Source organism: Strix aluco, chromosome 35, assembly GCF_031877795.1.
Source record: "Strix aluco isolate bStrAlu1 chromosome 35, bStrAlu1.hap1, whole genome shotgun sequence".
In the NCBI taxonomy this organism is placed as follows: Eukaryota; Metazoa; Chordata; class Aves; order Strigiformes; family Strigidae; genus Strix; species Strix aluco.
Window position 1 is genome coordinate 1511395 of NC_133965.1, and position 26931 is coordinate 1538325.

Here is a 26931-nt window from a genome sequence, read left to right on the forward strand (position 1 = left end):
TTCCTTCTGAACAAGTGTTACTGTTTTCTGCACAAAAGCGATTCTTGCGAAGCAATGTGAACACATCTGCTTCCCAGGCACAGAGAAGGTGCTAGCAAGGAATTCTCTGCCTGCCTTTCCCCAGTGCTCTGCAAGCTCTCCAGGACAACATAGAATCTGGGGCTCTGTGCTTTCTTTCGTTCTGAAGAAGTGTTACTGTTTTCTGCACAAAAGCGATTCTGCGAAGCAATGTGAACACTTCTGCTTCCCAGGCACAGAGAAGGTGCTAGCAAGGAATTCTCTGCCTGCCTTTCCCCAGTGCTCTGCAAGCTCTCCAGGACAACATAGAATCTGGGGCTCTGTGCTTTCTCTCGTTCTGAACAAGTGTTACTGTTTTCTGCACAAAAGCGATTCTGCGAAGCAATGTGAACAGGCACAGAGAAGGTGCTAGCAGGGAATTCTCTGCCTGCCTTTCCCCAGTGCTCTGCAAGCTCTCCAGGACAACATAAAATCTGGGGCTCTGTGCTTTCTTTCGTTCTGAACAAGTGTTACTGTTTTCTGCACAAAAGCGATTCTTGCGAAGCAATGTGAACACTTCTGCTTCCCAGGCACAGAGAAGGTGCTAGCAGGGAATTCTCTGCCTGCCTTTCCCCAGTGCTCTGCAAGCTCTCCAGGACAACATAGAATCTGGGGCTCTCTGCTTTCTTTCGTTCTGAACAAGTGTTACTGTTTTCTGCACAAAAGCGATTCTGCGAAGCAATGTGAACACTTCTGCTTCCCAGGCACGGAAAAGGTGCTAGCAAGGAATTCTCTGCCAGCCTTTCCCCAGTGCTCTGCAAGCTCTCCAGGACAACATAGAATCTGGGGCTCTCTGCTTTCTTTCGTTCTGAACAAGTGTTACTGTTTTCTGCACAAAAGCGATTCTGCGAAGCAATGTGAACAGGCACAGAGAAGGTGCTAGCAGGGAATTCTCTGCCTGCCTTTCCCCAGTGCTCTGCAAGCTCTCCAGGACAACATAAAATCTGGGGCTCTCTGCTTTCTTTCGTTTTGAACAAGTGTTACTGTTTTCAGCACAAAAGCGATTCTGTGAAGCAATGTGAACACTTCTGCTTCCCAGGCACAGAGAAGGTGCTAGCAAGGAATTCTCTGCCTGCCTTTCCCCAGTGCTCTGCAAGCTCTCCAGGACAACATAGAATCTGGGGCTCTGTGCTCTCTTTGGTTCTGAACAAGTGTTACTGTTTTCTGCACAAAAGCGATTCTGCGAAGCAATGTGAACAGGCACAGAGAAGGTGCTAGCAGGGAATTCTCTGCCTGCCTTTCCCCAGTGCTCTGCAAGCTCTCCAGGACAACATAAAATCTGGGGCTCTGTGCTTTCTTTCCTTCTGAACAAGTGTTACTGTTTTCTGCACAAAAGCGATTCTGTGAAGCAATGTGAACACTTCTGCTTCCCAGGCACAGAGAAGGTGCTAGCAAGGAATTCTATGCCTGCCTTTCCCCAGTGCTCTGCAAGCTCTCCAGGACAACATAAAATCTGGGGCTCTCTGCTTTCTTTCGTTCTGAACAAGTGTTACTGTTTTCTGCACAAAAGCGATTCTGCGAAGCAATGTGAACACTTCTGCTTCCCAGGCACAGAGAAGGTGCTAGCAAGGAATTCTCTGCCTGCCTTTCCCCAGTGCTCTGCAAGCTCTCCAGGACAACATAAAATCTGGGGCTCTGTGCTTTCTTTCGTTCTGAACAAGTGTTACTGTTTTCTGCACAAAAGCGATTCTGCGAAGCAATGTGAACACTTCTGCTTCCCAGGCACAGAGAAGGTGCTAGCAAGGAATTCTCTGCCTGCCTTTCCCCAGTGCTCTGCAAGCTTTCCAGGACAACATAGAATCTGGGGCTCTGTGCTTTCTTTCGTTCTGAACAAGTGTTAGTGTTTTCTGCACAAAAGCGATTCTGCGAAGCAATGTGAACAGGCACAGAGAAGGTGCTAGCAGGGAATTCTCTGCCTGCCTTTCCCCAGTGCTCTGCAAGCTCTCCAGGACAACATAAAATCTGGGGCTCTGTGCTTTCTTTCCTTGTGAACAAGTGTTAGTGTTTTCTGCACAAAAGCGATTCTTGCGAAGCAATGTGAACACTTCTGCTTCCCAGGCACAGAGAAGGTGCTAGCAGGGAATTCTCTGCCTGCCTTTCCCCAGTGCTCTGCAAGCTCTCCAGGACAACATCAAATCTGGGGCTCTCTGCTTTCTTTCGTTCTGAACAAGTGTTACTGTTTTCTGCACAAAAGCGATTCTGCGAAGCAATGTGAACACTTCTGCTTCCCAGGCACGGAAAAGGTGCTAGCAAGGAATTCTCTGCCAGCCTTTCCCCAGTGCTCTGCAAGCTTTCCAGGACAACATAGAATCTGGGGCTCTCTGCTTTCTTTCGTTCTGAACAAGTGTTAGTGTTTTCTGCACAAAAGCGATTCTGCGAAGCAATGTGAACAGGCACAGAGAAGGTGCTAGCAGGGAATTCTCTGCCTGCCTTTCCCCAGTGCTCTGCAAGCTCTCCAGGACAACATAAAATCTGGGGCTCTCTGCTTTCTTTCGTTTTGAACAAGTGTTACTGTTTTCTGCACAAAAGCGATTCTGTGAAGCAATGTGAACTCTTCTGCTTCCCAGGCACAGAGAAGGTGCTAGCAAGGAATTCTCTGCCTGCCTTTCCCCAGTGCTCTGCAAGCTCTCCAGGACAACATAGAATCTGGGGCTCTCTGCTTTCTTTCCTTCTGAACAAGTGTTACTGTTTTCTGCACAAAAGCGATTCTGCGAAGCAATGTGAACACTTCTGCTTCCCAGGCACAGAGAAGGTGCTAGCAAGGAATTCTCTGCCTGTCTTTCCCCAGTGCTCTGCAAGCTCTCCAGGACAACATAGAATCTGGGGCTCTGTGCTCTCTTTCGTTCTGAACAAGTGTTACTGTTTTCTGCACAAAAGCGATTCTGCGAAGCAATGTGAACAGGCACAGAGAAGGTGCTAGCAGGGAATTCTCTGCCTGCCTTTCCCCAGTGCTCTGCAAGCTCTCCAGGACAACATAAAATCTGGGGCTCTGTGCTTTCTTTCGTTCTGAACAAGTGTTAGTGTTTTCTGCACAAAAGCGATTCTTGCGAAGCAATGTGAACACTTCTGCTTCCCAGGCACAGAGAAGGTGCTAGCAAGGAATTCTATGCCTGCCTTTCCCCAGTGCTCTGCAAGCTCTCCAGGACAACATAAAATCTGGGGCTCTCTGCTTTCTTTCGTTCTGAACAAGTGTTACTGTTTTCTGCACAAAAGCGATTCTGCGAAGCAATGTGAACACTTCTGCTTCCCAGGCACAGAGAAGGTGCTAGCAAGGAATTCTCTGCCTGCCTTTCCCCAGTGCTCTGCAAGCTCTGCAGGACAACATAAAATCTGGGGCTCTGTGCTTTCTTTCCTTCTGAACAAGTGTTACTGTTTTCTGCACAAAAGCGATTCTGCGAAGCAATGTGAACACTTCTGCTTCCCAGGCACAGAGAAGGTGCTAGCAAGGAATTCTCTGCCTGCCTTTCCCCAGTGCTCTGCAAGCTTTCCAGGACAACATAGAATCTGGGGCTCTCTGCTTTCTTTCGTTCTGAACAAGTGTTACTGTTTTCTGCACAAAAGCGATTCTGCGAAGCAATGTGAACAGGCACAGAGAAGGTGGTAGCAGGGAATTCTCTGCCTGCCTTTCCCCAGTGCTCTGCAAGCTCTCCAGGACAACATAAAATCTGGGGCTCTGTGCTTTCTTTCCTTCTGAACAAGTGTTAGTGTTTTCTGCACAAAAGCGATTCTTGCGAAGCAATGTGAACACTTCTGCTTCCCAGGCACAGAGAAGGTGCTAGCAGGGAATTCTCTGCCTGCCTTTCCCCAGTGCTCTGCAAGCTCTCCAGGACAACATAGAATCTGGGGCTCTCTGCTTTCTTTCGTTCTGAACAAGTGTTACTGTTTTCTGCACAAAAGCGATTCTGCGAAGCAATGTGAACACTTCTGCTTCCCAGGCACAGAGAAGGTGCTAGCAAGGAATTCTCTGCCAGCCTTTCCCCAGTGCTCTGCAAGCTCTCCAGGACAACATAGAATCTGGGGCTCTGTGCTTTCTTTCGTTCTGAACAAGTGTTAGTGTTTTCTGCACAAAAGCGATTCTGCGAAGCAATGTGAACAGGCACAGAGAAGGTGCTAGCAGGGAATTCTCTGCCTGCCTTTCCCCAGTGCTCTGCAGGCTCTCCAGGACAACATAGAATCTGGGGCTCTATGCTTTCTTTCGTTCTGAACAAGTGTTACTGTTTTCTGCACAAAAGCGATTCTGCGAAGCAATGTGAACACTTCTGCTTCCCAGGCACAGAGAAGGTGCTAGCAGGGAATTCTCTGCCTGCCTTTCCCCAGTGCTCTGCAAGCTCTCCAGGACAACATAAAATCTGGGGCTCTGTGCTTTCTTGCCTTCTGAACAAGTGTTACTGTTTTCTGCACAAAAGTGATTCTTGCGAAGCAATGTGAACACTTCTGCTTCCCAGGCACAGAGAAGGTGCTAGCAGGGAATTCTCTGCCTGCCTTTGCCCAGTGCTCTGCAAGCTCTCCAGGACAACATAGAATCTGGGGCTCTGTGCTTTCTTTCGTTCTGAACAAGTGTTACTGTTTTCTGCACAAAAGCGATTCTGCGAAGCAATGTGAACACTTCTGCTTCCCAGGCACAGAGAAGGTGCTAGCAAGGAATTCTCAGCCAGCCTTTCCCCAGTGCTCTGCAAGCTCTCCAGGACAACATAGAATCTGGGGCTCTGTGCTTTCTTTCTTTCTGAACAAGTGTTACTGTTTCCTGCACAAAAGCGATTCTGCGAAGCAATGTGAACACTTCTGCTTCCCAGGCACAGAGAAGGTGCTAGCAAGGAATTCTCTGCCTGCCTTTCCCCAGTGCTCTGCAAGCTCTCCAGGACAACATAAAATCTGGGGCTCTGTGCTTTCTTTCGTTCTGAACAAGTGTTACTGTTTTCTGCACAAAAGCGATTCTGCGAAGCAATGTGAACACTTCTGCTTCCCAGGCACAGAGAAGGTGCTAGCAAGGAATTCTATGCCTGCCTTTCCCCAGTGCTCTGCAAGCTTTCCAGGACAACATAGAATCTGGGGCTCTGTGCTTTCTTTCGTTCTGAACAAGTGTTAGTGTTTTCTGCACAAAAGCGATTCTGCGAAGCAATGTGAACAGGCACAGAGAAGGTGCTAGCAGGGAATTCTCTGCCTGCCTTTCCCCAGTGCTCTGCAAGCTCTCCAGGACAACATAGAATCTGGGGCTCTCTGCTTTCTTTCGTTCTGAACAAGTGTTACTGTTTTCTGCACAAAAGCGATTCTGCGAAGCAATGTGAACACTTCTGCTTCCCAGGCACGGAAAAGGTGCTAGCAAGGAATTCTCTGCCAGCCTTTCCCCAGTGCTCTGCAAGCTCTCCAGGACAACATAGAATCTGGGGCTCTGTGCTTTCTTTCATTCTGAACAAGTGTTACTGTTTTCTGCACAAAAGCGATTCTGCGAAGCAATGTGAACAGGCACAGAGAAGGTGCTAGCAGGGAATTCTCTGCCTGCCTTTCCCCAGTGCTCTGCAAGCTCTCCAGGACAACATAAAATCTGGGGCTCTCTGCTTTCTTTCGTTTTGAACAAGTGTTACTGTTTTCTGCACAAAAGCGATTCTGTGAAGCAATGTGAACACTTCTGCTTCCCAGGCACAGAGAAGGTGCTAGCAAGGAATTCTCTGCCTGCCTTTCCCCAGTGCTCTGCAAGCTCTCCAGGACAACATAGAATCTGGGGCTCTCTGCTTTCTTTCCTTCTGAACAAGTGTTACTGTTTTCTGCACAAAAGCGATTCTGCGAAGCAATGTGAACACTTCTGCTTCCCAGGCACAGAGAAGGTGCTAGCAAGGAATTCTCTGCCTGTCTTTCCCCAGTGCTCTGCAAGCTCTCCAGGACAACATAGAATCTGGGGCTCTGTGCTCTCTTTGGTTCTGAACAAGTGTTACTGTTTTCTGCACAAAAGCGATTCTGCGAAGCAATGTGAACAGGCACAGAGAAGGTGCTAGCAGGGAATTCTCTGCCTGCCTTTCCCCAGTGCTCTGCAAGCTCTCCAGGACAACATAAAATCTGGGGCTCTGTGCTTTCTTTCGTTCTGAACAAGTGTTAATGTTTTCTGCACAAAAGCGATTCTTGCGAAGCAATGTGAACACTTCTGCTTCCCAGGCACAGAGAAGGTGCTAGCAAGGAATTCTATGCCTGCCTTTCCCCAGTGCTCTGCAAGCTCTCCAGGACAACATAGAATCTGGGGCTCTGTGCTTTCTTTCTTTCTGAACAAGTGCTACTGTTTTCTGTACAAAAGCGATTCTGCGAAGCAATGTGAACAGGCACAGAGAAGGTGCTAGCAGGGAATTCTCTGCCTGCCTTTCCCCAGTGCTCTGCAAGCTCTCCAGGACAACATAGAATCTGGGGCTCTCTGCTTTCTTTCGTTCTGAACAAGTGTTACTGTTTTCTGCACAAAAGCGATTCTGCGAAGCAATGTGAACACTTCTGCTTCCCAGGCACAGAGAAGGTGCTAGCAGGGAATTCTCTGCCTGCCTTTCCCCAGTGCTCTGCAAGCTCTCCAGGACAACATAGAATCTGGGGCTCTGTGCTTTCTTTCCTTCTGAACAAGTGTTACTGTTTTCTGCACAAAAGCGATTCTTGCGAAGCAATGTGAACACTTCTGCTTCCCAGGCACAGAGAAGGTGCTAGCAAGGAATTCTATGCCTGCCTTTCCCCAGTGCTCTGCAAGCTCTCCAGGACAACATAAAATCTGGGGCTCTCTGCTTTCTTTCGTTTTGAACAAGTGTTACTGTTTTCTGCACAAAAGCGATTCTGTGAAGCAATGTGAACACTTCTGCTTCCCAGGCACAGAGAAGGTGCTAGCAAGGAATTCTCTGCCTGCCTTTCCCCAGTGCTCTGCAAGCTCTCCAGGACAACATAGAATCTGGGGCTCTGTGCTTTCTTTCCTTCTGAACAAGTGTTACTGTTTTCTGCACAAAAGCGATTCTGCGAAGCAATGTGAACAGGCACAGAGAAGGTGCTAGCAGGGAATTCTCTGCCTGCCTTTCCCCAGTGCTCTGCAAGCTCTGCAGGACAACATAAAATCTGGGGCTCTGTGCTTTCTTTCCTTCTGAACAAGTGTTACTGTTTTCTGCACAAAAGCGATTCTGCGAAGCAATGTGAACACTTCTGCTTCCCAGGCACAGAGAAGGTGCTAGCAAGGAATTCTCTGCCTGCCTTTCCCCAGTGCTCTGCAAGCTTTCCAGGACAACATAGAATCTGGGGCTCTCTGCTTTCTTTCGTTCTGAACAAGTGTTAGTGTTTTCTGCACAAAAGCGATTCTGCGAAGCAATGTGAACAGGCACAGAGAAGGTGCTAGCAGGGAATTCTCTGCCTGCCTTTCCCCAGTGCTCTGCAAGCTCTCCAGGACAACATAAAATCTGGGGCTCTGTGCTTTCTTTCCTTCTGAACAAGTGTTAGTGTTTTCTGCACAAAAGCGATTCTTGCGAAGCAATGTGAACACTTCTGCTTCCCAGGCACAGAGAAGGTGCTAGCAGGGAATTCTCTGCCTGCCTTTCCCCAGTGCTCTGCAAGCTCTCCAGGACAACATAGAATCTGGGGCTCTCTGCTTTCTTTCGTTCTGAACAAGTGTTACTGTTTTCTGCACAAAAGCGATTCTGCGAAGCAATGTGAACACTTCTGCTTCCCAGGCACAGAGAAGGTGCTAGCAAGGAATTCTCTGCCAGCCTTTCCCCAGTGCTCTGCAAGCTCTCCAGGACAACATAGAATCTGGGGCTCTGTGCTTTCTTTCGTTCTGAACAAGTGTTAGTGTTTTCTGCACAAAAGCGATTCTGCGAAGCAATGTGAACAGGCACAGAGAAGGTGCTAGCAGGGAATTCTCTGCCTGCCTTTCCCCAGTGCTCTGCAGGCTCTCCAGGACAACATAGAATCTGGGGCTCTATGCTTTCTTTCGTTCTGAACAAGTGTTACTGTTTTCTGCACAAAAGCGATTCTGCGAAGCAATGTGAACACTTCTGCTTCCCAGGCACAGAGAAGGTGCTAGCAGGGAATTCTCTGCCTGCCTTTCCCCAGTGCTCTGCAAGCTCTCCAGGACAACATAAAATCTGGGGCTCTGTGCTTTCTTGCCTTCTGAACAAGTGTTACTGTTTTCTGCACAAAAGTGATTCTTGCGAAGCAATGTGAACACTTCTGCTTCCCAGGCACAGAGAAGGTGCTAGCAGGGAATTCTCTGCCTGCCTTTGCCCAGTGCTCTGCAAGCTCTCCAGGACAACATAGAATCTGGGGCTCTGTGCTTTCTTTCGTTCTGAACAAGTGTTACTGTTTTCTGCACAAAAGCGATTCTGCGAAGCAATGTGAACACTTCTGCTTCCCAGGCACAGAGAAGGTGCTAGCAAGGAATTCTCTGCCAGCCTTTCCCCAGTGCTCTGCAAGCTCTCCAGGACAACATAGAATCTGGGGCTCTGTGCTTTCTTTCTTTCTGAACAAGTGTTACTGTTTCCTGCACAAAAGCGATTCTGCGAAGCAATGTGAACACTTCTGCTTCCCAGGCACAGAGAAGGTGCTAGCAAGGAATTCTCTGCCTGCCTTTCCCCAGTGCTCTGCAAGCTCTCCAGGACAACATAAAATCTGGGGCTCTGTGCTTTCTTTCGTTCTGAACAAGTGTTACTGTTTTCTGCACAAAAGCGATTCTGCGAAGCAATGTGAACACTTCTGCTTCCCAGGCACAGAGAAGGTGCTAGCAAGGAATTCTATGCCTGCCTTTCCCCAGTGCTCTGCAAGCTTTCCAGGACAACATAGAATCTGGGGCTCTGTGCTTTCTTTCGTTCTGAACAAGTGTTAGTGTTTTCTGCACAAAAGCGATTCTGCGAAGCAATGTGAACAGGCACAGAGAAGGTGCTAGCAGGGAATTCTCTGCCTGCCTTTCCCCAGTGCTCTGCAAGCTCTCCAGGACAACATAGAATCTGGGGCTCTCTGCTTTCTTTCGTTCTGAACAAGTGTTACTGTTTTCTGCACAAAAGCGATTCTGCGAAGCAATGTGAACACTTCTGCTTCCCAGGCACGGAAAAGGTGCTAGCAAGGAATTCTCTGCCAGCCTTTCCCCAGTGCTCTGCAAGCTCTCCAGGACAACATAGAATCTGGGGCTCTGTGCTTTCTTTCATTCTGAACAAGTGTTACTGTTTTCTGCACAAAAGCGATTCTGCGAAGCAATGTGAACAGGCACAGAGAAGGTGCTAGCAGGGAATTCTCTGCCTGCCTTTCCCCAGTGCTCTGCAAGCTCTCCAGGACAACATAAAATCTGGGGCTCTCTGCTTTCTTTCGTTTTGAACAAGTGTTACTGTTTTCTGCACAAAAGCGATTCTGTGAAGCAATGTGAACACTTCTGCTTCCCAGGCACAGAGAAGGTGCTAGCAAGGAATTCTCTGCCTGCCTTTCCCCAGTGCTCTGCAAGCTCTCCAGGACAACATAGAATCTGGGGCTCTCTGCTTTCTTTCCTTCTGAACAAGTGTTACTGTTTTCTGCACAAAAGCGATTCTGCGAAGCAATGTGAACACTTCTGCTTCCCAGGCACAGAGAAGGTGCTAGCAAGGAATTCTCTGCCTGTCTTTCCCCAGTGCTCTGCAAGCTCTCCAGGACAACATAGAATCTGGGGCTCTGTGCTCTCTTTGGTTCTGAACAAGTGTTACTGTTTTCTGCACAAAAGCGATTCTGCGAAGCAATGTGAACAGGCACAGAGAAGGTGCTAGCAGGGAATTCTCTGCCTGCCTTTCCCCAGTGCTCTGCAAGCTCTCCAGGACAACATAAAATCTGGGGCTCTGTGCTTTCTTTCGTTCTGAACAAGTGTTAATGTTTTCTGCACAAAAGCGATTCTTGCGAAGCAATGTGAACACTTCTGCTTCCCAGGCACAGAGAAGGTGCTAGCAAGGAATTCTATGCCTGCCTTTCCCCAGTGCTCTGCAAGCTCTCCAGGACAACATAGAATCTGGGGCTCTGTGCTTTCTTTCTTTCTGAACAAGTGTTACTGTTTTCTGCACAAAAGCGATTCTGCGAAGCAATGTGAACAGGCACAGAGAAGGTGCTAGCAGGGAATTCTCTGCCTGCCTTTCCCCAGTGCTCTGCAAGCTCTCCAGGACAACATAGAATCTGGGGCTCTCTGCTTTCTTTCGTTCTGAACAAGTGTTACTGTTTTCTGCACAAAAGCGATTCTGCGAAGCAATGTGAACACTTCTGCTTCCCAGGCACAGAGAAGGTGCTAGCAGGGAATTCTCTGCCTGCCTTTCCCCAGTGCTCTGCAAGCTCTCCAGGACAACATAGAATCTGGGGCTCTGTGCTTTCTTTCCTTCTGAACAAGTGTTACTGTTTTCTGCACAAAAGCGATTCTTGCGAAGCAATGTGAACACTTCTGCTTCCCAGGCACAGAGAAGGTGCTAGCAAGGAATTCTATGCCTGCCTTTCCCCAGTGCTCTGCAAGCTCTCCAGGACAACATAAAATCTGGGGCTCTCTGCTTTCTTTCGTTTTGAACAAGTGTTACTGTTTTCTGCACAAAAGCGATTCTGTGAAGCAATGTGAACACTTCTGCTTCCCAGGCACAGAGAAGGTGCTAGCAAGGAATTCTCTGCCTGCCTTTCCCCAGTGCTCTGCAAGCTCTCCAGGACAACATAGAATCTGGGGCTCTGTGCTTTCTTTCCTTCTGAACAAGTGTTACTGTTTTCTGCACAAAAGCGATTCTGCGAAGCAATGTGAACAGGCACAGAGAAGGTGCTAGCAGGGAATTCTCTGCCTGCCTTTCCCCAGTGCTCTGCAAGCTCTCCAGGACAACATAAAATCTGGGGCTCTGTGCTTTCTTTCCTTCTGAACAAGTGTTACTGTTTTCTGCACGAAAGCGATTCTTGCGAAGCAATGTGAACACTTCTGCTTCCCAGGCACAGAGAAGGTGCTAGCAAGGAATTCTATGCCTGCCTTTCCCCAGTGCTCTGCAAGCTCTCCAGGACAACATCAAATCTGGGGCTCTCTGCTTTCTTTCGTTCTGAACAAGTGTTACTGTTTTCTGCACAAAAGCGATTCTGCGAAGCAATGTGAACACTTCTGCTTCCCAGGCACAGAGAAGGTGCTAGCAAGGAATTCTCTGCCTGCCTTTCCCCAGTGCTCTGCAAGCTCTCCAGGACAACATCGAATCTGGGGCTCTGTGCTTTCTTTCGTTCTGAACAAGTGTTAGTGTTTTCTGCACAAAAGCGATTCTTGTGAAGCAATGTGAACACTTCTTCTTCCCAGGCACGGAAAAGGTGCTAGCAAGGAATTCTCTGCCAGCCTTTCCCCAGTGCTCTGCAAGCTCTCCAGGACAACATAGAATCTGGGGCTCTGTGCTTTCTTTCATTCTGAACAAGTGTTACTGTTTTCTGCACAAAAGCGATTCTGCGAAGCAATGTGAACAGGCACAGAGAAGGTGCTAGCAGGGAATTCTCTGCCTGCCTTTCCCCAGTGCTCTGCAAGCTCTCCAGGACAACATAAAATCTGGGGCTCTCTGCTTTCTTTCGTTTTGAACAAGTGTTACTGTTTTCTGCACAAAAGCGATTCTGTGAAGCAATGTGAACACTTCTGCTTCCCAGGCACAGAGAAGGTGCTAGCAAGGAATTCTCTGCCTGCCTTTCCCCAGTGCTCTGCAAGCTCTCCAGGACAACATAGAATCTGGGGCTCTCTGCTTTCTTTCCTTCTGAACAAGTGTTACTGTTTTCTGCACAAAAGCGATTCTGCGAAGCAATGTGAACACTTCTGCTTCCCAGGCACAGAGAAGGTGCTAGCAAGGAATTCTCTGCCTGTCTTTCCCCAGTGCTCTGCAAGCTCTCCAGGACAACATAGAATCTGGGGCTCTGTGCTCTCTTTGGTTCTGAACAAGTGTTACTGTTTTCTGCACAAAAGCGATTCTGCGAAGCAATGTGAACAGGCACAGAGAAGGTGCTAGCAGGGAATTCTCTGCCTGCCTTTCCCCAGTGCTCTGCAAGCTCTCCAGGACAACATAAAATCTGGGGCTCTGTGCTTTCTTTCGTTCTGAACAAGTGTTAATGTTTTCTGCACAAAAGCGATTCTTGCGAAGCAATGTGAACACTTCTGCTTCCCAGGCACAGAGAAGGTGCTAGCAAGGAATTCTATGCCTGCCTTTCCCCAGTGCTCTGCAAGCTCTCCAGGACAACATAGAATCTGGGGCTCTGTGCTTTCTTTCTTTCTGAACAAGTGTTACTGTTTTCTGCACAAAAGCGATTCTGCGAAGCAATGTGAACAGGCACAGAGAAGGTGCTAGCAGGGAATTCTCTGCCTGCCTTTCCCCAGTGCTCTGCAAGCTCTCCAGGACAACATAGAATCTGGGGCTCTCTGCTTTCTTTCGTTCTGAACAAGTGTTACTGTTTTCTGCACAAAAGCGATTCTGCGAAGCAATGTGAACACTTCTGCTTCCCAGGCACAGAGAAGGTGCTAGCAGGGAATTCTCTGCCTGCCTTTCCCCAGTGCTCTGCAAGCTCTCCAGGACAACATAGAATCTGGGGCTCTGTGCTTTCTTTCCTTCTGAACAAGTGTTACTGTTTTCTGCACAAAAGCGATTCTTGCGAAGCAATGTGAACACTTCTGCTTCCCAGGCACAGAGAAGGTGCTAGCAAGGAATTCTATGCCTGCCTTTCCCCAGTGCTCTGCAAGCTCTCCAGGACAACATAAAATCTGGGGCTCTCTGCTTTCTTTCGTTTTGAACAAGTGTTACTGTTTTCTGCACAAAAGCGATTCTGTGAAGCAATGTGAACACTTCTGCTTCCCAGGCACAGAGAAGGTGCTAGCAAGGAATTCTCTGCCTGCCTTTCCCCAGTGCTCTGCAAGCTCTCCAGGACAACATAGAATCTGGGGCTCTGTGCTTTCTTTCCTTCTGAACAAGTGTTACTGTTTTCTGCACAAAAGCGATTCTGCGAAGCAATGTGAACAGGCACAGAGAAGGTGCTAGCAGGGAATTCTCTGCCTGCCTTTCCCCAGTGCTCTGCAAGCTCTCCAGGACAACATAAAATCTGGGGCTCTGTGCTTTCTTTCCTTCTGAACAAGTGTTACTGTTTTCTGCACGAAAGCGATTCTTGCGAAGCAATGTGAACACTTCTGCTTCCCAGGCACAGAGAAGGTGCTAGCAAGGAATTCTATGCCTGCCTTTCCCCAGTGCTCTGCAAGCTCTCCAGGACAACATAGAATGTGGGGCTCTCTGCTTTCTTTCGTTCTGAACAAGTGTTACTGTTTTCTGCACAAAAGCGATTCTGCGAAGCAATGTGAACACTTCTGCTTCCCAGGCACAGAGAAGGTGCTAGCAAGGAATTCTCTGCCTGCCTTTCCCCAGTGCTCTGCAAGCTCTCCAGGACAACATCGAATCTGGGGCTCTGTGCTTTCTTTCGTTCTGAACAAGTGTTAGTGTTTTCTGCACAAAAGCGATTCTTGTGAAGCAATGTGAACACTTCTGCTTCCCAGGCACAGAGAAGGTGCTAGCAGGGAATTCTCTGCCTGCCTTTCCCCAGTGCTCTGCAAGCTCTCCAGGACAACATAGAATCTGGGGCTCTGTGCTTTCTTTCGTTCTGAACAAGTGTTACTGTTTTCTGCACAAAAGCGATTCTGCGAAGCAATGTGAACACTTCTGCTTCCCAGGCACAGAGAAGGTGCTAGCAAGGAATTCTCTGCCAGCCTTTCCCCAGTGCTCTGCAAGCTCTCCAGGACAACATAGAATCTGGGGCTCTGTGCTTTCTTTCGTTCTGAACAAGTGTTAGTGTTTTCTGCACAAAAGCGATTCTGCGAAGCAATGTGAACAGGCACAGAGAAGGAGCTAGCAGGGAATTCTCTGCCTGCCTTTCCCCAGTGCTCTGCAGGCTCTCCAGGACAACATAGAATCTGGGGCTCTATGCTTTCTTTCGTTCTGAACAAGTGTTACTGTTTTCTGCACAAAAGCGAGTCTGCGAAGCAATGTGAACACTTCTGCTTCCCAGGCACAGAGAAGGTGCTAGCAGGGAATTCTCTGCCTGCCTTTCCCCAGTGCTCTGCAAGCTCTCCAGGACAACATAGAATCTGGGGCTCTGTGCTTTCTTTCCTTCTGAACAAGTGTTACTGTTTTCTGCACAAAAGCGATTCTGCGAAGCAATGTGAACACTTCTGCTTCCCAGGCACAGAGAAGGTGCTAGCAAGGAATTCTCTGCCACCCTTTCCCCAGTGCTCTGCAAGCTCTCCAGGACAACATAAAATCTGGGGCTCTCTGCTTTCTTTCGTTCTGAACAAGTGTTACTGTTTTCTGCACAAAAGCGATTCTGCGAAGCAATGTGAACACTTCTGCTTCCCAGGCACAGAGAAGGTGCTAGCAAGGAATTCTCTGCCTGCCTTTCCCCAGTGCTCTGCAAGCTCTCCAGGACAACATAGAATGTGGGGCTCTCTGCTTTCTTTCGTTCTGAACAAGTGTTACTGTTTTCTGCACAAAAGCGATTCTGAGAAGCAATGTGAACAGGCACAGAGAAGGTGCTAGCAGGGAATTCTCTGCCTGCCTTTCCCCAGTGCTCTGCAGGCTCTCCAGGACAACATAGAATCTGGGGCTCTATGCTTTCTTTCGTTCTGAACCAGTGTTACTGTTTTCTGCACAAAAGCGATTCTGCGAAGCAATGTGAACACTTCTGCTTCCCAGGCACAGAGAAGGTGCTAGCAGGGAATTCTCTGCCTGCCTTTCCCCAGTGCTCTGCAAGCTCTGCAGGACAACATAAAATCTGGGGCTCTGTGCTTTCTTTCCTTCTGAACAAGTGTTACTGTTTTCTGCACAAAAGCGATTCTTGCGAAGCAATGTGAACACATCTGCTTCCCAGGCACAGAGAAGGTGCTAGGAAGGAATTCTATGCCTGCCTTTCCCCAGTGCTCTGCAAGCTCTCCAGGACAACATAAAATCTGGGGCTCTCTGCTTTCTTTCGTTCTGAACAAGTGTTACTGTTTTCTGCACAAAAGCGATTCTGCGAAGCAATGTGAACACATCTGATTCCCAGGCACAGAGAAGGTGCTAGCAGGGAATTCTCTGCCTGCCTTTCCCCAGTGCTCTGCAAGCTCTCCAGGACAACATAGAATCTGGGGCTCTGTGCTTTCTTTCCTTCTGAACAAGTGTTACTGTTTTCTGCACAAAAGCGATTCTTGCGAAGCAATGTGAACACTTCTGCTTCCCAGGCACAGAGAAGGTGCTAGCAAGGAATTGTCTGCCTGCCTTTCCCCAGTGCTCTGCAAGCTCTCCAGGACAACATAAAATCTGGGGCTCTGTGCTTTCTTTCCTTCTGAACAAGTGTTACTGTTTTCTGCACAAAAGCGATTCTTGCGAAGCAATGTGAACACTTCTGCTTCCCAGGCACAGAGAAGGTGCTAGCAAGGAATTCTCTGCCTGCCTTTCCCCAGTGCTCTGCAAGCTCTCCAGGACAACATAAAATCTGGGGCTCTCTGCTTTCTTTCGTTCTGAACAAGTGTTACTGTTTTCTGCACAAAAGCGATTCTGCGAAGCAATGTGAACACTTCTGCTTCCCAGGCACAGAGAAGGTGCTAGCAAGGAATTCTCTGCCTGCCTTTCCCCAGTGCTCTGCAAGCTCTCCAGGACAACATAGAATCTGGGGCTCTGTGCTTTCTTTCGTTCTGAACAAGTGTTAGTGTTTTCTGCACAAAAGCGATTCTGCGAAGCAATGTGAACAGGCACAGAGAAGGTGCTAGCAGGGAATTCTCTGCCTGCCTTTCCCCAGTGCTCTGCAAGCTCTCCAGGACAACATAAAATCTGGGGCTCTGTGCTTTCTTTCCTTCTGAACAAGTGTTAGTGTTTTCTGCACAAAAGCGATTCTTGCGAAGCAATGTGAACACTTCTGCTTCCCAGGCACAGAGAAGGTGCTAGCAAGGAATTCTATGCCTGCCTTTGCCCAGTGCTCTGCAAGCTCTCCAGGACAACATAAAATCTGGGGCTCTCTGCTTTCTTTCGTTCTGAACAAGTGTTACTGTTTTCTGCACAAAAGCGATTCTGCGAAGCAATGTGAACACTTCTGCTTCCCAGGCACAGAGAAGGTGCTAGCAAGGAATTCTCTGCCTGCCTTTCCCCAGTGCTCTGCAAGCTCTCCAGGACAACATCGAATCTGGGGCTCTGTGCTTTCTTTCGTTCTGAACAAGTGTTACTGTTTTCTGCACAAAAGCGATTCTGCGAAGCAATGTGAACACTTCTGCTTCCCAGGCACAGAGAAGGTGCTAGCAAGGAATTCTCTGCCTGCCTTTCCCCAGTGCTCTGCAAGCTTTCCAGGACAACATAGAATCTGGGGCTCTGTGCTTTCTTTCCTTCTGAACAAGTGTTAGTGTTTTCTGCACAAAAGCGATTCTGCGAAGCAATGTGAACAGGCACAGAGAAGGTGCTAGCAGGGAATTCTCTGCCTGCCTTTCCCCAGTGCTCTGCAAGCTCTCCAGGACAACATAAAATCTGGGGCTCTGTGCTTTCTTTCCTTCTGAACAAGTGTTAGTGTTTTCTGCACAAAAGCGATTCTTGCGAAGCAATGTGAACACTTCTGCTTCCCAGGCACAGAGAAGGTGCTAGCAGGGAATTCTCTGCCTGCCTTTCCCCAGTGCTCTGCAAGCTCTCCAGGACAACATAGAATCTGGGGCTCTCTGCTTTCTTTCGTTCTGAACAAGTGTTACTGTTTTCTGCACAAAAGCGATTCTGCGAAGCAATGTGAACACTTCTGCTTCCCAGGCACAGAGAAGGTGCTAGCAGGGAATTCTCTGCCTGCCTTTCCCCAGTGCTCTGCAAGCTCTCCAGGACAACATAGAATCTGGGGCTCTGTGCTTTCTTTCCTTCTGAACAAGTGTTACTGTTTTCTGCACAAAAGCGATTCTTGCGAAGCAATGTGAACACTTCTGCTTCCCAGGCACAGAGAAGGTGCTAGCAAGGAATTCTATGCCTGCCTTTCCCCAGTGCTCTGCAAGCTCTCCAGGACAACATAAAATCTGGGGCTCTCTGCTTTCTTTCGTTTTGAACAAGTGTTACTGTTTTCTGCACAAAAGCGATTCTGTGAAGCAATGTGAACACTTCTGCTTCCCAGGCACAGAGAAGGTGCTAGCAAGGAATTCTCTGCCTGCCTTTCCCCAGTGCTCTGCAAGCTCTCCAGGACAACATAGAATCTGGGGCTCTGTGCTTTCTTTCCTTCTGAACAAGTGTTACTGTTTTCTGCACAAAAGCGATTCTGCGAAGCAATGTGAACAGGCACAGAGAAGGTGCTAGCAGGGAATTCTCTGCCTGCCTTTCCCCAGTGCTCTGCAAGCTCTGCAGGACAACATAAAATCTGGGGCTCTGTGCTTTCTTTCCTTCTGAACAAGTGTTACTGTTTTCTGCACAAAAGCGATTCTGCGAAGCAATGTGAACACTTCTGCTTCCCAGGCACAGAGAAGGTGCTAGCAAGGAATTCTCTGCCTGCCTTTCCCCAGTGCTCTGCAAGCTTTCCAGGACAACATAGAATCTGGGGCTCTCTGCTTTCTTTCGTTCTGAACAAGTGTTAGTGTTTTCTGCACAAAAGCGATTCTGCGAAGCAATGTGAACAGGCACAGAGAAGGTGCTAGCAGGGAATTCTCTGCCTGCCTTTCCCCAGTGCTCTGCAAGCTCTCCAGGACAACATAAAATCTGGGGCTCTGTGCTTTCTTTCCTTCTGAACAAGTGTTAGTGTTTTCTGCACAAAAGCGATTCTTGCGAAGCAATGTGAACACTTCTGCTTCCCAGGCACAGAGAAGGTGCTAGCAGGGAATTCTCTGCCTGCCTTTCCCCAGTGCTCTGCAAGCTCTCCAGGACAACATAGAATCTGGGGCTCTCTGCTTTCTTTCGTTCTGAACAAGTGTTACTGTTTTCTGCACAAAAGCGATTCTGCGAAGCAATGTGAACACTTCTGCTTCCCAGGCACAGAGAAGGTGCTAGCAAGGAATTCTCTGCCAGCCTTTCCCCAGTGCTCTGCAAGCTCTCCAGGACAACATAGAATCTGGGGCTCTGTGCTTTCTTTCGTTCTGAACAAGTGTTAGTGTTTTCTGCACAAAAGCGATTCTGCGAAGCAATGTGAACAGGCACAGAGAAGGTGCTAGCAGGGAATTCTCTGCCTGCCTTTCCCCAGTGCTCTGCAGGCTCTCCAGGACAACATAGAATCTGGGGCTCTATGCTTTCTTTCGTTCTGAACAAGTGTTACTGTTTTCTGCACAAAAGCGATTCTGCGAAGCAATGTGAACACTTCTGCTTCCCAGGCACAGAGAAGGTGCTAGCAGGGAATTCTCTGCCTGCCTTTCCCCAGTGCTCTGCAAGCTCTCCAGGACAACATAAAATCTGGGGCTCTGTGCTTTCTTGCCTTCTGAACAAGTGTTACTGTTTTCTGCACAAAAGTGATTCTTGCGAAGCAATGTGAACACTTCTGCTTCCCAGGCACAGAGAAGGTGCTAGCAGGGAATTCTCTGCCTGCCTTTCCCCAGTGCTCTGCAAGCTCTCCAGGACAACATAGAATCTGGGGCTCTGTGCTTTCTTTCGTTCTGAACAAGTGTTACTGTTTTCTGCACAAAAGCGATTCTGCGAAGCAATGTGAACAGGCACAGAGAAGGTGCTAGCAGGGAATTCTCTGCCTGCCTTTCCCCAGTGCTCTGCAAGCTCTCCAGGACAACATAGAATCTGGGGCTCTCTGCTTTCTTTCGTTCTGAACAAGTGTTACTGTTTTCTGCACAAAAGCGATTCTGCGAAGCAATGTGAACACTTCTGCTTCCCAGGCACAGAGAAGGTGCTAGCAGGGAATTCTCTGCCTGCCTTTCCCCAGTGCTCTGCAAGCTCTCCAGGACAACATAGAATCTGGGGCTCTGTGCTTTCTTTCCTTCTGAACAAGTGTTACTGTTTTCTGCACAAAAGCGATTCTTGCGAAGCAATGTGAACACTTCTGCTTCCCAGGCACAGAGAAGGTGCTAGCAAGGAATTCTATGCCTGCCTTTCCCCAGTGCTCTGCAAGCTCTCCAGGACAACATAAAATCTGGGGCTCTCTGCTTTCTTTCGTTTTGAACAAGTGTTACTGTTTTCTGCACAAAAGCGATTCTGTGAAGCAATGTGAACACTTCTGCTTCCCAGGCACAGAGAAGGTGCTAGCAAGGAATTCTCTGCCTGCCTTTCCCCAGTGCTCTGCAAGCTCTCCAGGACAACATAGAATCTGGGGCTCTGTGCTTTCTTTCGTTCTGAACAAGTGTTACTGTTTTCTGCACAAAAGCGATTCTGCGAAGCAATGTGAACAGGCACAGAGAAGGTGCTAGCAGGGAATTCTCTGCCTGCCTTTCCCCAGTGCTCTGCAAGCTCTCCAGGACAACATAAAATCTGGGGCTCTGTGCTTTCTTTCCTTCTGAACAAGTGTTAGTGTTTTCTGCACAAAAGCGATTCTTGTGAAGCAATGTGAACACTTCTGCTTCCCAGGCACAGAGAAGGTGCTAGCAGGGAATTCTCTGCCTGCCTTTCCCCAGTGCTCTGCAAGCTCTCCAGGACAACATAGAATCTGGGGCTCTCTGCTTTCTTTCCTTCTGAACAAGTGTTACTGTTTTCTGCACAAAAGCGATTCTGCGAAGCAATGTGAACACTTCTGCTTCCCAGGCACAGAGAAGGTGCTAGCAAGGAATTCTCTGCCAGCCTTTCCCCAGTGCTCTGCAAGCTCTCCAGGACAACATAGAATCTGGGGCTCTGTGCTTTCTTTCGTTCTGAACAAGTGTTAGTGTTTTCTGCACAAAAGCGATTCTGCGAAGCAATGTGAACAGGCACAGAGAAGGAGCTAGCAGGGAATTCTCTGCCTGCCTTTCCCCAGTGCTCTGCAGGCTCTCCAGGACAACATAGAATCTGGGGCTCTATGCTTTCTTTCGTTCTGAACAAGTGTTACTGTTTTCTGCACAAAAGCGAGTCTGCGAAGCAATGTGAACACTTCTGCTTCCCAGGCACAGAGAAGGTGCTAGCAGGGAATTCTCTGCCTGCCTTTCCCCAGTGCTCTGCAAGCTCTCCAGGACAACATAGAATCTGGGGCTCTGTGCTTTCTTTCCTTCTGAACAAGTGTTACTGTTTTCTGCACAAAAGCGATTCTGCGAAGCAATGTGAACACTTCTGCTTCCCAGGCACAGAGAAGGTGCTAGCAAGGAATTCTCTGCCACCCTTTCCCCAGTGCTCTGCAAGCTCTCCAGGACAACATAAAATCTGGGGCTCTCTGCTTTCTTTCGTTCTGAACAAGTGTTACTGTTTTCTGCACAAAAGCGATTCTGCGAAGCAATGTGAACACTTCTGCTTCCCAGGCACAGAGAAGGTGCTAGCAAGGAATTCTCTGCCTGCCTTTCCCCAGTGCTCTGCAAGCTCTCCAGGACAACATAGAATGTGGGGCTCTCTGCTTTCTTTCGTTCTGAACAAGTGTTACTGTTTTCTGCACAAAAGCGATTCTGAGAAGCAATGTGAACAGGCACAGAGAAGGTGCTAGCAGGGAATTCTCTGCCTGCCTTTCCCCAGTGCTCTGCAGGCTCTCCAGGACAACATAGAATCTGGGGCTCTATGCTTTCTTTCGTTCTGAACCAGTGTTACTGTTTTCTGCACAAAAGCGATTCTGCGAAGCAATGTGAACACTTCTGCTTCCCAGGCACAGAGAAGGTGCTAGCAGGGAATTCTCTGCCTGCCTTTCCCCAGTGCTCTGCAAGCTCTGCAGGACAACATAAAATCTGGGGCTCTGTGCTTTCTTTCCTTCTGAACAAGTGTTACTGTTTTCTGCACAAAAGCGATTCTTGCGAAGCAATGTGAACACATCTGCTTCCCAGGCACAGAGAAGGTGCTAGCAAGGAATTCTATGCCTGCCTTTCCCCAGTGCTCTGCAAGCTCTCCAGGACAACATAAAATCTGGGGCTCTCTGCTTTCTTTCGTTCTGAACAAGTGTTACTGTTTTCTGCACAAAAGCGATTCTGCGAAGCAATGTGAACACATCTGATTCCCAGGCACAGAGAAGGTGCTAGCAGGGAATTCTCTGCCTGCCTTTCCCCAGTGCTCTGCAAGCTCTCCAGGACAACATAGAATCTGGGGCTCTGTGCTTTCTTTCCTTCTGAACAAGTGTTACTGTTTTCTGCACAAAAGCGATTCTTGCGAAGCAATGTGAACACTTCTGCTTCCCAGGCACAGAGAAGGTGCTAGCAAGGAATTGTCTGCCTGCCTTTCCCCAGTGCTCTGCAAGCTCTCCAGGACAACATAAAATCTGGGGCTCTGTGCTTTCTTTCCTTCTGAACAAGTGTTACTGTTTTCTGCACAAAAGCGATTCTGCGAAGCAATGTGAACAGGCACAGAGAAGGTGCTAGCAGGGAATTCTCTGCCTGCCTTTCCCCAGTGCTCTGCAAGCTCTCCAGGACAACATAAAATCTGGGGCTCTGTGCTTTCTTTCCTTCTGAACAAGTGTTACTGTTTTCTGCACAAAAGCGATTCTTGCGAAGCAATGTGAACACTTCTGCTTCCCAGGCACAGAGAAGGTGCTAGCAAGGAATTCTCTGCCTGCCTTTCCCCAGTGCTCTGCAAGCTCTCCAGGACAACATAAAATCTGGGGCTCTCTGCTTTCTTTCGTTCTGAACAAGTGTTACTGTTTTCTGCACAAAAGCGATTCTGCGAAGCAATGTGAACACTTCTGCTTCCCAGGCACAGAGAAGGTGCTAGCAAGGAATTCTCTGCCTGCCTTTCCCCAGTGCTCTGCAAGCTCTCCAGGACAACATAGAATCTGGGGCTCTGTGCTTTCTTTCGTTCTGAACAAGTGTTAGTGTTTTCTGCACAAAAGCGATTCTGCGAAGCAATGTGAACAGGCACAGAGAAGGTGCTAGCAGGGAATTCTCTGCCTGCCTTTCCCCAGTGCTCTGCAAGCTCTCCAGGACAACATAAAATCTGGGGCTCTGTGCTTTCTTTCCTTCTGAACAAGTGTTAGTGTTTTCTGCACAAAAGCGATTCTTGCGAAGCAATGTGAACACTTCTGCTTCCCAGGCACAGAGAAGGTGCTAGCAAGGAATTCTATGCCTGCCTTTGCCCAGTGCTCTGCAAGCTCTCCAGGACAACATAAAATCTGGGGCTCTCTGCTTTCTTTCGTTCTGAACAAGTGTTACTGTTTTCTGCACAAAAGCGATTCTGCGAAGCAATGTGAACACTTCTGCTTCCCAGGCACAGAGAAGGTGCTAGCAGGGAATTCTCTGCCTGCCTTTCCCCAGTGCTCTGCAAGCTCTCCAGGACAACATCGAATCTGGGGCTCTGTGCTTTCTTTCGTTCTGAACAAGTGTTACTGTTTTCTGCACAAAAGCGATTCTGCGAAGCAATGTGAACACTTCTGCTTCCCAGGCACAGAGAAGGTGCTAGCAAGGAATTCTCTGCCTGCCTTTCCCCAGTGCTCTGCAAGCTTTCCAGGACAACATAGAATCTGGGGCTCTGTGCTTTCTTTCCTTCTGAACAAGTGTTAGTGTTTTCTGCACAAAAGCGATTCTGCGAAGCAATGTGAACAGGCACAGAGAAGGTGCTAGCAGGGAATTCTCTGCCTGCCTTTCCCCAGTGCTCTGCAAGCTCTCCAGGACAACATAAAATCTGGGGCTCTGTGCTTTCTTTCCTTCTGAACAAGTGTTAGTGTTTTCTGCACAAAAGCGATTCTTGCGAAGCAATGTGAACACTTCTGCTTCCCAGGCACAGAGAAGGTGCTAGCAGGGAATTCTCTGCCTGCCTTTCCCCAGTGCTCTGCAAGCTCTCCAGGACAACATAGAATCTGGGGCTCTCTGCTTTCTTTCGTTCTGAACAAGTGTTACTGTTTTCTGCACAAAAGCGATTCTGCGAAGCAATGTGAACACTTCTGCTTCCCAGGCACAGAGAAGGTGCTAGCAAGGAATTCTCTGCCTGCCTTTCCCCAGTGCTCTGCAAGCTCTCCAGGACAACATAAAATCTGGGGCTCTCTGCTTTCTTTCGTTCTGAACAAGTGTTACTGTTTTCTGCACAAAAGCGATTCTGCGAAGCAATGTGAACACTTCTGCTTCCCAGGCACAGAGAAGGTGCTAGCAAGGAATTCTCTGCCTGCCTTTCCCCAGTGCTCTGCAAGCTCTCCAGGACAACATAGAATCTGGGGCTCTGTGCTTTCTTTCGTTCTGAACAAGTGTTAGTGTTTTCTGCACAAAAGCGATTCTGCGAAGCAATGTGAACAGGCACAGAGAAGGTGCTAGCAGGGAATTCTCTGCCTGCCTTTCCCCAGTGCTCTGCAAGCTCTCCAGGACAACATAAAATCTGGGGCTCTGTGCTTTCTTTCCTTCTGAACAAGTGTTAGTGTTTTCTGCACAAAAGCGATTCTTGCGAAGCAATGTGAACACTTCTGCTTCCCAGGCACAGAGAAGGTGCTAGCAAGGAATTCTATGCCTGCCTTTGCCCAGTGCTCTGCAAGCTCTCCAGGACAACATAAAATCTGGGGCTCTCTGCTTTCTTTCGTTCTGAACAAGTGTTACTGTTTTCTGCACAAAAGCGATTCTGCGAAGCAATGTGAACACTTCTGCTTCCCAGGCACAGAGAAGGTGCTAGCAGGGAATTCTCTGCCTGCCTTTCCCCAGTGCTCTGCAAGCTCTCCAGGACAACATCGAATCTGGGGCTCTGTGCTTTCTTTCGTTCTGAACAAGTGTTACTGTTTTCTGCACAAAAGCGATTCTGCGAAGCAATGTGAACACTTCTGCTTCCCAGGCACAGAGAAGGTGCTAGCAAGGAATTCTCTGCCTGCCTTTCCCCAGTGCTCTGCAAGCTTTCCAGGACAACATAGAATCTGGGGCTCTGTGCTTTCTTTCCTTCTGAACAAGTGTTAGTGTTTTCTGCACAAAAGCGATTCTGCGAAGCAATGTGAACAGGCACAGAGAAGGTGCTAGCAGGGAATTCTCTGCCTGCCTTTCCCCAGTGCTCTGCAAGCTCTCCAGGACAACATAAAATCTGGGGCTCTGTGCTTTCTTTCCTTCTGAACAAGTGTTAGTGTTTTCTGCACAAAAGCGATTCTTGCGAAGCAATGTGAACACTTCTGCTTCCCAGGCACAGAGAAGGTGCTAGCAGGGAATTCTCTGCCTGCCTTTCCCCAGTGCTCTGCAAGCTCTCCAGGACAACATAGAATCTGGGGCTCTCTGCTTTCTTTCGTTCTGAACAAGTGTTACTGTTTTCTGCACAAAAGCGATTCTGCGAAGCAATGTGAACACTTCTGCTTCCCAGGCACAGAGAAGGTGCTAGCAGGGAATTCTCTGCCTGCCTTTCCCCAGTGCTCTGCAAGCTCTCCAGGACAACATAGAATCTGGGGCTCTGTGCTTTCTTTCCTTCTGAACAAGTGTTACTGTTTTCTGCACAAAAGCGATTCTTGCGAAGCAATGTGAACACTTCTGCTTCCCAGGCACAGAGAAGGTGCTAGCAAGGAATTCTATGCCTGCCTTTCCCCAGTGCTCTGCAAGCTCTCCAGGACAACATAAAATCTGGGGCTCTCTGCTTTCTTTCGTTTTGAACAAGTGTTACTGTTTTCTGCACAAAAGCGATTCTGTGAAGCAATGTGAACACTTCTGCTTCCCAGGCACAGAGAAGGTGCTAGCAAGGAATTCTCTGCCTGCCTTTCCCCAGTGCTCTGCAAGCTCTCCAGGACAACATAGAATCTGGGGCTCTGTGCTTTCTTTCCTTCTGAACAAGTGTTACTGTTTTCTGCACAAAAGCGATTCTGCGAAGCAATGTGAACAGGCACAGAGAAGGTGCTAGCAGGGAATTCTCTGCCTGCCTTTCCCCAGTGCTCTGCAAGCTCTGCAGGACAACATAAAATCTGGGGCTCTGTGCTTTCTTTCCTTCTGAACAAGTGTTACTGTTTTCTGCACAAAAGCGATTCTGCGAAGCAATGTGAACACTTCTGCTTCCCAGGCACAGAGAAGGTGCTAGCAAGGAATTCTCTGCCTGCCTTTCCCCAGTGCTCTGCAAGCTCTCCAGGACAACATAGAATCTGGGGCTCTCTGCTTTCTTTCGTTTTGAACAAGTGTTACTGTTTTCTGCACAAAAGCGATTCTGTGAAGCAATGTGAACACTTCTGCTTCCCAGGCACAGAGAAGGTGCTAGCAAGGAATTCTCTGCCTGCCTTTCCCCAGTGCTCTGCAAGCTCTCCAGGACAACATAGAATCTGGGGCTCTGTGCTTTCTTTCCTTCTGAACAAGTGTTACTGTTTTCTGCACAAAAGCGATTCTGCGAAGCAATGTGAACAGGCACAGAGAAGGTGCTAGCAGGGAATTCTCTGCCTGCCTTTCCCCAGTGCTCTGCAAGCTCTGCAGGACAACATAAAATCTGGGGCTCTGTGCTTTCTTTCCTTCTGAACAAGTGTTACTGTTTTCTGCACAAAAGCGATTCTGCGAAGCAATGTGAACACTTCTGCTTCCCAGGCACAGAGAAGGTGCTAGCAAGGAATTCTCTGCCTGCCTTTCCCCAGTGCTCTGCAAGCTTTCCAGGACAACATAGAATCTGGGGCTCTCTGCTTTCTTTCGTTCTGAACAAGTGTTAGTGTTTTCTGCACAAAAGCGATTCTGCGAAGCAATGTGAACAGGCACAGAGAAGGTGCTAGCAGGGAATTCTCTGCCTGCCTTTCCCCAGTGCTCTGCAAGCTCTCCAGGACAACATAAAATCTGGGGCTCTGTGCTTTCTTTCCTTCTGAACAAGTGTTAGTGTTTTCTGCACAAAAGCGATTCTTGCGAAGCAATGTGAACACTTCTGCTTCCCAGGCACAGAGAAGGTGCTAGCAGGGAATTCTCTGCCTGCCTTTCCCCAGTGCTCTGCAAGCTCTCCAGGACAACATAGAATCTGGGGCTCTCTGCTTTCTTTCGTTCTGAACAAGTGTTACTGTTTTCTGCACAAAAGCGATTCTGCGAAGCAATGTGAACACTTCTGCTTCCCAGGCACAGAGAAGGTGCTAGCAAGGAATTCTCTGCCAGCCTTTCCCCAGTGCTCTGCAAGCTCTCCAGGACAACATAGAATCTGGGGCTCTGTGCTTTCTTTCGTTCTGAACAAGTGTTAGTGTTTTCTGCACAAAAGCGATTCTGCGAAGCAATGTGAACAGGCACAGAGAAGGTGCTAGCAGGGAATTCTCTGCCTGCCTTTCCCCAGTGCTCTGCAGGCTCTCCAGGACAACATAGAATCTGGGGCTCTATGCTTTCTTTCGTTCTGAACAAGTGTTACTGTTTTCTGCACAAAAGCGATTCTGCGAAGCAATGTGAACACTTCTGCTTCCCAGGCACAGAGAAGGTGCTAGCAGGGAATTCTCTGCCTGCCTTTCCCCAGTGCTCTGCAAGCTCTCCAGGACAACATAAAATCTGGGGCTCTGTGCTTTCTTGCCTTCTGAACAAGTGTTACTGTTTTCTGCACAAAAGTGATTCTTGCGAAGCAATGTGAACACTTCTGCTTCCCAGGCACAGAGAAGGTGCTAGCAGGGAATTCTCTGCCTGCCTTTGCCCAGTGCTCTGCAAGCTCTCCAGGACAACATAGAATCTGGGGCTCTGTGCTTTCTTTCGTTCTGAACAAGTGTTACTGTTTTCTGCACAAAAGCGATTCTGCGAAGCAATGTGAACACTTCTGCTTCCCAGGCACAGAGAAGGTGCTAGCAAGGAATTCTCTGCCAGCCTTTCCCCAGTGCTCTGCAAGCTCTCCAGGACAACATAGAATCTGGGGCTCTGTGCTTTCTTTCTTTCTGAACAAGTGTTACTGTTTCCTGCACAAAAGCGATTCTGCGAAGCAATGTGAACACTTCTGCTTCCCAGGCACAGAGAAGGTGCTAGCAAGGAATTCTCTGCCTGCCTTTCCCCAGTGCTCTGCAAGCTCTCCAGGACAA